This window comes from Rhinopithecus bieti, unplaced genomic scaffold (genome assembly GCF_001698545.2).
Source record: "Rhinopithecus bieti isolate Rb0 unplaced genomic scaffold, ASM169854v2 scaffold_83012, whole genome shotgun sequence".
Lineage (NCBI taxonomy): Eukaryota > Metazoa > Chordata > Mammalia > Primates > Cercopithecidae > Rhinopithecus > Rhinopithecus bieti.
In genome coordinates this window covers 5227-19064 of record NW_016830228.1, presented here as the reverse complement: position 1 = coordinate 19064, position 13838 = coordinate 5227, and the positions used below count along the sequence as shown (strand labels likewise).

Below are 13838 nucleotides of genomic sequence, written 5' to 3'. Positions count from 1 at the left end.
GAAAGGGGGCAGGAGAAAGCATTATGTTGATCTTATTTTTGAGTATGTTTTCAGCCAGAGGAGAAGAAGAAAGGGGCATCGCAATAGAAATTATAGATGGAAGATATTACCACTAAACAAAGAAAAAGGAAAGAGTGGGGAAAAGAAGTTTAACAAGTGTTGAATGGGAAGAATCAAGAGCACAAGTCTAGAGATTATTTTTACTAAAGAGGAGAGATTGTGAGGCAGGAAGCAAGGGACAAGATAGAAGCCAGCTAGATTATTTTGGATTTTCTATGAAGGAAAATTGAGTGAACTCACTTCAGAAGCATTTAGAATATTTTTACTGCAGAATGTTAGAGTGTTGGTGCGCAGAAGACTACCGGGATCATGAGGGTTAGTAGAATTGGACTAAACCTCAGTGTCTCATTAATTTTCTTTATTAATATGAGGCATCAAATATATACATGTATATATTTTGTTGATATTTGCGATTTGAATAAGAGATGCTTGAATGTAAGAACCTTGGCTTGGCTTTATTTTTAAGGAAGCAAATTTTGTTGGTAAAATTGCCATTTTATAAAAATTCATTAGAGAATAACATGATACACCAAACCAGACTAATTTAAGAAACCATAAAATTCTGAATTTATGACTTGAATACTTAAGTTATTGTTATTCATGGGTATTATGCTGATTTTTACATAGAAAATGTTATTAATATTTAACAAGTCTGTTGCAAATAAATTAAAAACAAATATATCAATATTGAAAGCTTATTAAATTTGCTGTTCTTGATGAGGTTTGTACATTTTCCTCCATGAGTGGATCAAGAAATACTGAGATGGCTAAGCTAGAAATTACAAAAATGTTGGCATACTATTATACCATATGGGTATGAAAATCAATGAATATTTATATTTAGTATTATGCTCTAAGTATATATCCAAGCTGATTAATTCATAACATTTTCACTGATGAGATGTTAATTCTACATTCAGCTGAACTGTCATTCAAACTGTGTACTTTCTCAATGACAGGGCATATTAAAGAACATGATGAATGTTTGTAATGATATAAATTATTACTATTACTATTATTATTATTATTATTATTATTTTGAGACGGAGTCTCGCTCTGTCGCCCAGGCTGGAGTGCAGTGGCCGGATCTAGGCTCACTGCAAGCTCCGCCTCCCGGGTTTACGCCATTCTCCTGCCTCAGCCTCCGGAGTAGCTGGGACTACAGGCGCCCGCCGTCTCGCCCAGCTAGTTTTTTGTATTTTTTAGTGGAGACGGGGTTTCACCGGGTTAGCCAGGATGGTCTCGATCTCCTGACCTAGTGATGCTCCCACCTCGGCCTCCCAAAGTGCTGGGATTACAGGCTTGAGCCACCGCGCCCGGCGATATAAATTATTATAATGTGTTGCATTAAAGACACCTGGTGTAGCATTCAACGTTCAGCCTTTGTATTTATTTTCTCAGTGTCATGATTTGCTCCTCTGATTCAAGATCACTTCTCTCCTCATCACTAAGCACATACATATTGGTATTAACACTTTTTGCAAAAATCATATATAAATGGTTGTACAATGTTCTTGTCATTCTATAGCAACTTTTTATTTTTTGTTCAGCGATTAGCTCGTTTTTCATTTATTTTAAGATTTCAGGCTGTGCGCGTTGGCTGACGCCTGTAATCCCAGCACATTGGGAGGCTGAGGTGGGCGGATCACGAGGTCAGGAGATGGAGACCATCCTGGCTAACATGGTGAAACCCCATCTCTAGTAAAAATACAAAAATTAGCCGGGCGTGGTGGTGGATGCCTGTAGTCCCAACTACTCGGGAGGCTGAGGCAGGAGAATGGCGTGAACCCAGGAGGCGTGGCTTGCAGTGAGCCCAGACTGCAGCACTGCACTCCAGCCTGGGCCACAGGGCAAGACTCCACCTAAAAAAAAAAGAAAAAAAATTCATAGTGTGCATTTTTACTTTGCACCACATTGAATTAGACTCTCTTCATGGTGACTAAAAAGCAACATAAATATAATTACAGATGTTAACAAGCCTTTGTTAAAGTGTATGTCCTACTTCATGCTATATTAGAAATTAAAAGTGAAGTACTCAAAATACAAGTATGCACAGCCATTCATTTCAATAGCCATTACAAATGTGGCTCACTAATCTTTAGAGCTATGCGATGTGACCTGTCCTGACTCTAAAAAACTCCAGTGTACCCCTTTATAAAAATAAAAGTAACAAAAAAATAACTAAGGTAGTATTTCCCTACCTGGTTCCTCTGCATGGAATCAGATCACGATTTAGAACCAGTTTTCAACCATACATAGGATTCTTAAGTGTCAAGTGATAAATGGTTCCTTGATGATGAGATAGCCCTTAATGTTTCATCTCTTCGTGTTTTGCTTTTTTATCTTGTGTTAGAAAGTTTAAAGCCAGCTATTGTCTTTATAAGGGAAAATATTTTAGTTACATATCCATTTCCTGTCTCATGGCACTCTGCTTTCTTTGCACTTAGTGAGGATATACATTTATCATATTTTACCTAAAACAAGCAGATGAATTAATGGTATAATTTCTTATATATGAATTTCTAAGTTTTCTTCACTGCTTCAGAAGTAAATTTTAAAGATATTAATCGAGAACGACCTGCTCATTCTAATTAAAGCAGGGTTTTTATTTAAAGGGTATCGATACAATGTTAACGACGGCAACCTTTTTCCTAAAACACATACATGCAATATGCACCCCCCGCCCCCCCCCCCCACACTCATGCGTATTTAGCCCTTGAAACTGGTAGACATTAAATTTGGTTGTGTTTTAGAGGGTAAAATATCCCTGAAGTGCCTATTCGCAGAGATGATCCAATCGTCTCTCAATCCGGAAACAACATGTATATTTGAGGTGGTATTTCTAAATATATTAAGGATGTCATCACTGAAAAATCATAGAAAGTAGAGAAGACTGAGAGATTAAGGCCTATTTATTAGTATTTTTTGATGAAAGGGATATATTTCTGTGTGAAAAAATATCGTTTCTTCCAGCTAAGTGTTTTCTATAAGAAAGCTTTTCATAACTGTAAAGTTCCAAGAAAAAGAACAGATCATATGGTATAAACAAATAGACTAAGTTTCTAAGCAACAAGCAGTTGTACAAATCATTCCTTGAACGCTGCGAAATTGTTATTTGTCAATAAACCATTATTTAACACTGCAAACACGCAAGGTTAATGATATAAACGTCTCTGCGGAAATTGAACTCTCTAGTTTTTGACTACTTTCCTTTACGATTATCTGTTTTGTTTTCTTTTTTTGAGAACACCCGAATCTCGCTCTGTCATAAAACAACAAAAAGCTGGAGAAAGGAGGGAGCAGTGCAATGTTGGCTTAACTGAAACACCACATATAATACACGAGAGCCTCCTGAAGTTTTCAAGTGATTCTCGAAGCTCAGGCCCCCGAGTGGCTTGGTTCCAGGCATGTGCAACGATATACCTGTCTGATTTTTGTTATTTTTTGTGGAGACAAGGGTTTCCGCTATTTGGCCAGGCTGGTTTGAACTTCCTGGCCTCGAGAGATCCGCAACACACACAATCACAAGGTGGGACCCCCTTTATTAACAATACTAGGAAATACAGCAATGGAACACACATGCAAACAGGGAGGGCTGAGGAAATTGTTGATGAAGTAATGCTTTTTTGACCTTTTTATATAAGCTTGGACAGGAAATTTTTAAGAAGGACTAACCAAGACACACCAATAAACAATAAACTAAACTACATAAAATATATACACAGGTGCAAAAATGAAACATATTTTATTAACTATATTCAGAAGTAGAATATTTATGCTCGTAAATTTTAAGAACCTTCTCTGCAAATGAATAAGAGGAAGTGTACTTTGAACCACACAATCCGCAAATTTGCAAATTTCTAAACTCAGGACAAATTTGAAGAACATAAGAGGTGCTTGGTAATTACATTTGACATAAGGATTCTCCCTGTGTTTTTCCTTAACTATATACCATAAGCATTCTACCATCAGCTTGGAACAACTTTTGTTTTTTTTGGGGGGCGGGTCATGACTTGGTCATCTTAACTGAATGCAACTCTTCCTTATATGGCAAGCTTGCATCCACGTATTAAGAGAATCCTTTTTCTGACTTTAGTTAATTGTCACTTTAAATATCTTTTCACTGTGGAAATCTTCACGCATGTTTGATGAAATTATCTGTTAAATTTTCTTCGGGATATTTTCTGTCCACGTGGCATGTTAACAAAGACAAGAACCCAAAAGACCCCACAACCTAGTGTATTCCCTTTTCCATCCAGCATGAGGATCATCTCATATTCACACTGTGTGAATGTTTGGTAGCTTTTGTCAGGGCTGCAATATTATGCAATTATATATGTCCCTTTTCTTCAGAGTCTTCTGAATAAAGATGGTCTTTCTGTCAGGTAACAACTTTCTATTTTATCTTGAAATACTAACTACATATTTTTATGAGAGTACACGTTATACTATTAATATTTGTTTTCCAAACCCCATTTACCTACCGGTGGAATGAAAAGCTCTAATCCAATAACAGCCTTAGAATTGAAGGAAACAGACGAAAGCATTCAAAGCAGGTAAAGTTTGTAAATTTAATTTTACCTGGATAAGAAGAAATTAAAATATTTGAAAATGCTGATTGAAATGCTGAGAGCCTTATATTCCCAATGTTGTTTTCTTTTCAAAATTTGATGGGAAAATTTGATACAAATAATGCCAATGTTAGTATTTATGTTTGAAAAAATGCCATTTACAAGCGTAAGATTTAGAGATTAAAAAAAAAAATCCGCTTTACCTCATGTGGTTCTACTTTAATGTCCTGATAGTATAAAGTTTCCAACTGGCAATTTCTGTATGTGCTTGGTTTTAAGGCAGGTGAAATTTGAGACTGTCAAATATTTGCAGTGGTTCAAATACTGATTGGAATTCTGATATTTACCTAGAGGAATATTTCACTTGCTGACATGACAGTTGTGAGTGTTGTCACTCTGAGAATCTAAAGAAAATCAGGTTTTTTTTTTTTTTTGATTAGCTGACTGAATGTGTGTGTGAGTGTGACTTATAATATTAAAAAGTAAATCAAGTAATCATTACTTGATGACTGTTTGCTAGACACAGTATTTTAGAAGAGTGACTCCAAAGCATTTGGCCTTGGTGTCTTTTTATGCTACGGTAATTAATTGCCTAGAGGTACAAAACAGCCTGAATTAGTTTTGGTTGTCATTCCCATGCACATTTAAAACATTTTACAACAGGCTGTGCACAGTGGCACATGCCTGTAATCCTAGCCTTTTGGGAGACCAAGGTGGGCAGATAACTTAAGGTCAGGAGTCCCAGACCAGCCTGGTCAACATAGTGAATCCCCATCTCTACTAACAATAACAAAAAATAGCCAGTTGTGGTGGTGGGTGCCTGTAATCTTAGCTACTCTAGAGGCTGAGGCAGGAGAATCACTTGAACCTAGGAGGCAGAAGTTACAGTGGGCTGAGGTTGTGCCACATTAGCCTGAGTGACAGAGTAAGACTCCATCTCAAAAAGCAAACAAAAAAACAAAAATTCTCAACATATGTGTGCGGTTATAGACTATATGTAGAATTTGTTTTCTTGTCTCATTATACTGTACATATTATATTGGAACTTCCTTTTTTGTTTACTTATATATTTTAGTTGTACTTAATACAATTAGCTCCACTTTGATTTAAGACCTCATAGTTTGTCATTTTAACTCTAAAAACATTTAATTAGGCTGTTTTTCATAGCCACTAAAAGTCAACATTAAATGACAGCTTGTATCAGAGAGCTTTTATTGAAGTGGGAGTATTTACTGCTTCAATTAATGTTAAAAATTAAAGTGAAAATATTTAACATACAGGAATACATTTTAAATATTTATCTTTTTGGAGACAGAGTTTCACTCTTCCGCTTTTGCTGGAGTGCAACGGCGTGATCTCAGCTCACTACCACCTCTGCCTCCCAGACTCAAGTATTTCTCCTGCATCAGCATCCCAAGTACAAATACTCATTTGTACCAGTCACTAGAAAAGCAAATGTTATTAGTGTGATTAGCTTAGAATCATTTCTCTTTTTGTAGATGAGATGGGAGTAATGGGATAATAAACATATAAATTAACTTGTGTTTCTGTAGCAAGAAAGAATAAATAATGGTTATGTGTAGGAAGCCAGCAATGTTTTCTGCAGGGATTCACTGGAATTGTTTGAGCAGCGGAGTCCCAAGATTAGATTAAAGTATTAGGGCATTCTGGTCATGGTACAAACCAGAGATTTGCAAACTTCTCCTGTAAAGGGCCAAACAGGAAATAGGTTAGGTGATGTGGTCTCTATCACAGCTTTCCAACTCTGCCATTGTAGCATGAAAGCAGTCATAGATAGTGTGTGAGGAACTAGGCATGATTGTACTCCAATAAAACTTTGTCTAAAAACCATTTGGTGAGCTGAATTTGGAATTCCATAACCATGGGTTATGGAATACAACAGTTTGCATCAGGTCCCTTAAGTGAGCCTGCGATACCGAGGCGCCACTAACTTTAAGCAGCTTTTTCAATACTTTTATATACTGTTTCTGTTGAGCTGATAATTGTTGTCCCATGATGAAACCCTAGCCTGAACAATTCTCCCCGAACTTGGAAATCCTGAGTGGGCACCAATGACTTACTGAATCACTTACTGCGCAGTCCTTTTCACCTTCATTTTTGAGTGGTCCGTCGTGATCCTTTTGCAGCATTCATCTTGCGGGGCACCACCTGCGGGTTCCATCCCGTGGAACCTGACCTAGCAAGGGATGAGAGATGTACACTGAAATAGATATTTTGCCTGTCAGTGCGGCTCGGGGCTCTGCTGCCTGAGTCTGCATTGTTGGCCTCGATGAGGTGGCAAAGTTCACATTATTTAGAACAGAGTAAATGACAAAGATCTCGAGTAAACACCACTAGAGTGTAATTAACATTGCTGACCCCCAGTACAGAGCAATCATGCACCCTCGGATGATCAAAGTTTGGTCTTAGGACCACGTGAGTAAACAAGCTATTTGGATAAACCCCGCCACATTCCCTAGATATATGCTATATTGCTATCAACTTAAAGTAAAGCGGATTAGGCTACTTTCAGCCGAATCATTTACTGAAGCTACGCAACCCCACCGGCCTTCCAAGAAGGTTTTTGTCTATTTCCTGTAACTATCTTTATAATTTTTCTAACCACTTTGTCCGATCCCCTACAGGTAGGGTTTCTTTTTCCCTGTGAAAGCCATCAGTTAAGGGGCCATGTCTAACTAGGAAATATAAATATAAAATAAATAAGTTTGTATTTCCAGTGGGAATGGAGAGATAAAGCAAATGCAGAAAAGAGGTACAGTTAATATGACTTACTGATTATTGAGTTTAAAAAGCTAGGGGAGAGAAAAAATCTCAGGTCATTCATAAGTTTCCATGTGGGGAATGCTCATGGGGAAGGAGTCAGAAATTGTCAGGTCAACAGAAAAGTGCAGATAATCATAGGACAGACCAACAATTTTCTTCACATATTGAGTTCAATGAAACATTTATGTGGGATATTTTCAGTAGGTAATTGGATTATTATAGGTATTTCTAACTGGAGATAGAACTCTGGTTGGAGATGCAGGCTTAGAATAATTTTATTATAATTTTTAGACAAAGCCATAGATCTCAATGAGTATATCCATGATGCAGAAGATGTAGAATAAGAGAAAAGCCATTGACAAAACCCTGGAAATACCACCATTTCACAGAGTCAAAGGACTTGGTAAAGGAGACCGAACAGTGGCTAATGAAAAGTAGGAGAGGAGTGAGAGAAAATGATGTTGCAAATTTCTTTTAAATGTGAGAATTTCAAGCAGTGAGATTACTGAAATGTCAGTTGGAGTTAACTTACAAGTTCTGCAGTGATAATCTGTTCAAAAGAATTATTTTAGAGTTGTTAGGTACACTGTTGATGTGGTTAATATCTCTGGTGTCCAAGAAGAAATCTCCCAAGATCCTACCTAATGCTTTGCAACTGAAACAGTCAACATACCCAGGGTCTGGAAAATTGTCTAGACTGGGGAGTATGCGTACCAGCATTTTTCCAGAATTGTCAAAACCTACGGGTCATGTATGAGGAAACGTGCTTTTTTATGCGCTTCTTGTGGAGAGTGGAGATCTGTATTCTTTCTCTCTCTCTCTGTCTCTCTCTCTCTCTCTCTCTCTCTCTCTCTCACACGCACACATACACACGTACCGTAATTCACCCTTATCCATGGAGGGTATTTTCTAAGACACCCACTGGATGTCTGAAACTGTGGATCGTATGGAACCCTATACATCTATGTTTTTTTAAATATGTGCATATTTATGATAAAGTTTAATTCATAAATTAGGCACAGTGAGAGATTAACAATAAGTCATAATAAAACAATAACAACATATTGTATTCAAAGTTAGGTGAATGTGGTCTCTCAAAGTGTCTTTTATTGTACTCACCCTGCTTGTTCGTGTGATGATTGTGAGATGATATAATGCCTGTGTGATGAGATGAAGTCAGGTGAATGAGGTAGGAGTTGTCATGTAGTGTTAGGCTACTAATTATTTCTGGCTATCTGACTACACATCAGAAGGAGGATCATCTGCTTCACGTGACCCTGGATCATTGAGCCATGATAATGTTGATGGTTGGGATTTTGATGACAGACCATTTTGATGACTAATGGGCAGTTAGCATGTACAAAGGGATGATTCATGACCTGGGTGAGATGGAACAGGATGTCTTAATATTTCATCATACTCCTTAGAATGACACCTTATTTAGAACTTATGATTTATATATTTCTGGAATTCCCCATTTAATATTTTTGGACTATGGTTGACCATGAGTAACTGAAATTACAGAAATCAAAACTATGGATATTATATTTTGAAATATATGTTTGGTCTTCAGCACTGTTTTGTGGCATACAACTCATAAAATGTTTAGAATCTCCAAAGTGATGTCTTTGTATGCTAATAATTGAGCGATGGCTGGCAATCCCTAGGTAGCTTCAGGATAGGAACTGGTCACAAAAAAGAACAAGGCATGATTAGGGTGTTAGGACTTTCAGCTCCACCCCTCAACATCCTAGAGGTGAGAGGAGTTGAAGGTTATGTCGATTACCAATAACCACAGATGTTTTCATTCATGCCTATGTAGTAAAGCTGTTTAAGAACCCAGAAGGACTGGGATCAGAGACCTTCCAGAAAGCTGAATGTATGGAAGTGTTTGGAGGCATATGTGCCCTGGGAGGGCATGGAAGCTCCATGTTCCTTCCCCTATAACTTGCCCTATGCATCTCTTCATGTGTCTCCTTTATAATACCCTTTATAATAAACTGGTAAGTATGTTTCCTTTAGGATTTGGGGCACTCTAGCATGTTAATCCAACCCAAAGATGAAGTTGTGAGAACCCCAACATGAAACCAGATGGTTAGATGTTTCAGAGATCCAGATTTGCAACTGGTGTGGGAGGGCAGTCTTGTGAGACTGAGCCCTCAGACTGTGGGATCTGAGACTATTTCTAGATAGACAGTGTTGGAACTAAATAGGGGATAACCAGCTGGTTTCTGCTACAGAATTGATTGCTTATTTGTTGGTGGAGAAAATCCGCCAACATTTGGTCACAGATGTCTTCTGTTTTAATGATGGTGGTGTGAGAACAGAGGGAAATCACGTTGTGTGTCTTTCTACACATAGAGCAGATAAAGAGAGACTACTGTATACTCTGTTCTAACTGTTCCAAGTTCATTTGTCGAGAAATTATACTTTCTAAGGTTGATACTGTCTGCTTATACTAATTCTGCTAATAATACAGTTTTCTGTCAGTCTTAAAGGGTTCTGTTTGGATTATGACTCTTTGTACACTGTAATTCACTTGCAGATATCAAATTGTGATAAATTCTGTTTTTCCTTGCATTTGAGATCTATAAAGAGGGGAAATAAACATTCTTAATGCATTAATTTCATAACAATAGTATACTTAATAATAATTTCACTATAGTCTCGATGTATGGTCCCAAATAAATGCTTTATAACAAATCATCTGAGTCTTTGTAACAAAGCGTTGGAGTATTATGCTTTTTAAACCAAGACCTGAATTATGCATGGAAGTGTGCATGATCCTTCTAAACTAAGTTGAAGTCTTACGATGTCTCCCAGGCTGCTTTCAGACTCCTGAGCTCCTCAGATGATCCTCCTGCCTCACCTTCAAAGTAGCTGGGATTATAGGCATGTGCCATCATGCCCTCTTATGTTTTTAATATTCTGTATCTTTTATTTATATTTGTTGTTTTAATGTATTTACTTTTTTCTTTAATAGTGGATGTGAGTTCTGTAGAGTCTATATTCAGGTAAGACTTTGCTGTTTTTTAAAATGTATATGTTAACTCAGAAAATACAGAGAAAAGAGACCACTATCTGTCGAGTATTCTACTCTGGGCTAGACAACATATTACGTGCTTAATATTTATCATCTCACATAGTCATCACAAAGCTTTGCAAAACATCTGTGCTACTGTCACCTACTTTGTATTAATGAGGCAAATGTGGTTCAGAGAGGTTGATTAATTAGCCTATGATTTCATAGCTGAAAAGTAGCTGAACCTTAAGTTTGCCATCAGCCTACCTTGCTCCCAAATCCCTTCTCTTCCCTCTCGGCATAGATTGATGGAGACCTGTGTATCACTAGGATCAAGGTACAGGTCCAGATGGGATCAATTCACAAAGTCACATTTTGTTATACGTTAACTCATTTTAGAGATTTCCCTTAGAACACTGGTTAATCCAAGACGTTGTTCTAACATGTTTAACAGTTAGAGTGGTAACCAGTACCTTGATTTATCATCAAAGTTTTTAGAGCAGATCTTACTTAGCTGTGGTGACAAGACATAGGTTTTTGTTTCATAAGCAAGACCAGGTAAATCCTATAGATGAATTATTTTACTCTTATTGGAGAATATCTACATAGAGATATGTTCATCATATTTAGAGGCTATTTCTTATAGATTTCTCTGTTTACTGACTTCCCAGCTTAGCTTTTCTTCAAAGCAGTACCCTGCCTAGTTGCATGCACTCTTCTTTTTTTTTTTTTTGCTAGCGTCTTTTTTTATTCTTCCATGACTTTCCTATGATCTTTTCCTGATTACTTTCTTCTCTGCTTTCCTTGGTGCTCTTTTCTTCTATTATTTTATTGCTTTCTACCAGCCCCATTTTTTTATAGGTAAAATTAAAAGTACATGGAATTTTAGGATTTTAAGGACTCTTGGAGACTAATCAAAATACTTTCATATTTCAACCTGTATTTAATATCCTGGAAAAATGGTTGTTCAGATGGAGAGTCTGAAACTCAAAGTGACCTATTTAAATATAGGCGGTAACAAGTAATATTTAAACTCATTTCAAAGCCCATTACTCTTGTTTTTATATCACCACGTAAGTGAGTGTTTGAATAATAGAAAGGAAGAGGAAATGGGTCTAATTAAACAAATTGAAAAGGATAAGAATGGAATTAGCTGGAGAACCCAGTGGAAGTAGGTAGCAATGGAATTAGCAGGGAAAGGCCAAGTCTGAAGAGAAATAATCCCAGGATTGGTAGAAGTAAGGGTTTTACCAAAGAGATCAGAATGTTGGATCTTATGACAAGTTTGATGAAGATAAATTAGAATAAACACAGTAGACATTGGGAGTTATCTAGAAAGGCATATTAAATATGGTTCAAAAGAAGTCCTGAATAGGTCACTGCTTTTTTGCTTGTTTAATTGGAAGAATGGACAAGCTTCAAGGTTTCTATGGAAAGATTTAAAAAAAAATGAGCCACTGGGAAAAGTCTCTAAAATCAGATAGAAATGTCCTATTCTGTTCTTTTACCCCAAATCTCACTGGAGAAGCTTAGAGCCCCTTGAGGGGATTGAAGGTTGCTGAATTACATAGATCTGTGGCCCAAGGCAGGTGCCCCTTCCGTTTGCCTCTTTTCCCAAGCCTCTGATGTTGTAACCATGTACATGTAAAGCAGGGGTAAGATTGGCTGTCAAATAAGTCATGGAGCTTCAGTTGGGTTTTGATAACATGCTTATGCTGGAGGTGAATGACTGACTGAGTCTCCATTTAGTTGTTTTCCAGGAATAGGTAAATACAGAGCTTCTTGGTTGGTCATTGAGTTTATCTTTTCATGTATACACAGAAAGAAAGATCTAGAAGTGGGTGCCACTATATATAGTGAAAGTGTCTCTCACTTCCATATCTTTCTTCTGCAGGGCTTCATGGCAGTCTCCAAGCTTTAAATATTCAGCTCATCAAAGCACAGATAGTAATCTTTAAATAGAATATTTAAAGCTTGGAGACTGCCATGAAGCCCTACAGAAGAAAGATGTGGAAGTGAGACACTTTCACTATATATAGTTGCTCCCACTTCCAGATCTTTCTCTCTGTTTATATATAGTACTTAGAGAAATCCAATTATCAGGACTCAGTTTTCTAGCAGTCTCTCTCCTTGGGAATAAGTACAAAGATTTTAAGGTTTTGCTAGTTGATGTATCCCTGAACAGGGAAGGACAAGTATAAAATAAGTAGTTAGATTTTATTATTTTAGTTTCAATTTTGTTGAGAAAATATTCCCAATAAGAAATATACATTTGTGATTTGACATTTGTAGGTTCAGCTTTTCAACATTTCAAATATTTCAAGGCACCCTCTGTAGTGTTTTAGGGTGAAGGGAAGCAACAGGGTCTTCTTAAGTGGTTTTATGCTGAGAAACAATGTCATTTTCCTGTGACACAGATTAGTCTTTAAATCAGAGGTAGACAGTAGATAAAGGACAAGGTAACTGTATCTTTCTTCCTCATTTTAGGTTATCAAGTTTGTTCCAATTTAGATATCAAAAGTTATGTCAGCCATTAAGTACATTATCAGTTCATTACTGAGGACAGTTTGTGAGGACGAATTATACTCAGGGTATGCCAATTATATTGGCTGTCACTATTTTTTATGGAACTAAGAGTGAATGTTCTTTGGATGTTATAGGTTCGGGAGGTAGAGTCAAAAATAGTTAACTAAAATATTTTTTAAAAACAGAGGGCATATTTTAATTATACCAAGAAACATGATTTAATATACCGAGGACTGATCTTTCCCCAGATTTTGCTTTTTGTTCTCATTTTTTTGGAGTGAGCAGCAAGATATGAACTAGCAGATTTCCTTTTTAAATATATGAATTTGCTCCTTTATGTTGTATCTTTTTTCTCTAAAGTCCTTTTGGCAAACCGACTACTGAAAATTCACAGCCTACAAAACTTGAGGAAGACTTTAATCTTGCTACCAAGGTAAAATAGTCTCTTGTGAAGTTGATTTTCTCCGTTGGAATCTAGTTCTGTATAGTATTTACTTTTCATGTTTTGCAGTGCTGTAAGTATCATCATTTCATGTTGGCAATATAAAGTTGGTCAGATAAAAACATTTTATAGAAATACGAGTAGTTAATTTAAACAGTTTTTTTTTTTTAAATTTTAGTAAATAACAAATGTTTGGTAAATACTTTGAGGGTGTGAGGGCCATAAAAAGAAAGGGCTGGAGAATATATAGTGACAGGAGCACTATATTAGAAAAAACTTTTCCACAGTAGAGAATATATAAAATCTGGTAAATTTTTATTTGGATAAGTGTACTTACTGTGAGTTTTAAAATTGTCCCATTGTAACTTTAAAAAACCTCATGCTTAAATTTATCTTTAATGGATCAAGTTACTTATTATAGTAATCAAGGAAT

General features: G+C 36.6%; 1 long non-coding RNA gene across 1 annotated transcript; it reads left to right on the top strand.

Moving 5' to 3' along the window:
• Positions 1-4601: 4601 nt before the first annotated feature.
• On the top strand, positions 4602-13397 carry LOC108524285 (uncharacterized). Its single transcript, XR_001884017.1, has 3 exons — positions 4602-4616; positions 10399-10429; positions 13324-13397. It is a non-coding gene; the product is annotated as an uncharacterized LOC108524285 (long non-coding RNA).
• Positions 13398-13838: the final 441 nt, after the last annotated feature.